The sequence below is a fragment of the Echinops telfairi genome, unplaced genomic scaffold (assembly GCF_000313985.2).
Source record: "Echinops telfairi isolate 266 unplaced genomic scaffold, ASM31398v2 ScPeMD7_7035;HRSCAF=8008, whole genome shotgun sequence".
NCBI classification, from domain to species: domain Eukaryota; kingdom Metazoa; phylum Chordata; class Mammalia; order Afrosoricida; family Tenrecidae; genus Echinops; species Echinops telfairi.
Window position 1 is genome coordinate 408,703 of NW_022110935.1, and position 1,270 is coordinate 409,972.

Below are 1,270 nucleotides of genomic sequence, written 5' to 3' on the forward strand. Positions count from 1 at the left end.
TAACTCAGTGAGTTACTCGATGCTTGCCTGATGGAAAAAAATGCATACTACAAAGGCTTTGCACAGTGGAGCTTTTCCCCGTTTTGTTTTGTTGTGTTTTTTGGTTTTTTTGAGGGGGCAGCCCCATAGACCCATTCTTCCATCCCAATTTAGTTGCCTCCATCATCCAGAAAAGAGTGAACCCCAACTCCTCTGACTTTATTTACTAGAGGTTTATAATCTTTAGATATTTAACCTGAATAATAAAAATTCAGGAGTCTCAGCCATACCAGATACCCAAACCATTCCACTAGTCTTAATATCAACCCTACTCATATATGCTATAACATCATCACACCACCAGACACTGTCCCCAACTGCTCTAAAACTTCTGCTCCACACACCCTGACTTCCCCAAGGACAAGGTTTAGACCACAGATGTTCTTTTGTTGGTATTGTGGTTGCTCTGTGTTCTATCATTCCTATACTCCCCCCATCTTTCAAACAAATCTGTGTTCTATTCTTATAATTCACCCTTAATTTGGACTTCATTATGTGCTGGTATATGGAAGAACAGGGGGAAAAACATTACTTTAATTTTTTGCTTTCAATTTGATTTGTTTGTTTTCTAGTCTCTGAACCCATTATCCATCCAGAAGTTAGCACCCACATCAGAGACAATGCTCCTGGGCAAAGCTTAGAGCCCAAACAAACATATATTAACAGCTCTCACACTTCTTACTGTAGTATTATTTAAATTTTTTTCTTTTACCCTTTCTTTCTTTAATTTTAATATCTAAAGATCTATTTCCTATCCATTTTATCCTATCTTTTATTTTTCCCTTTCTTTTATTCTCTTCAAACATTTTCTTTGCATCTTATGCTAATGAAACTAAAATCTAACACTATTCTTACTATTTACTATCTTCCCCCCACACACACCCTATCTATTATCATTATCCATTCACAGATCATAGCAAAAAGGACATTTGGCGGAGCTAATTTCTCTTCATTTAACCTATCAAATAACACTACACAATCCCTCACTCTTTGCTTACTTTTCCTTTCCTTCTCCCTCTTCCAACACTTACTATTATACTTTTAGATCTCCCCCAATAAAATCTAATATAATACTCTTCCTCATATAGTTCATACTGTCCACTCCCCCTCTATTATACCATCTAACATAGTTAACCACACTTACATACCATTACTTCCCTGACAATTCTAATAATTAATCCAAGAAGTCAAATAATCAAGAGAAGATTTTTGTATACACACACACCAAAAA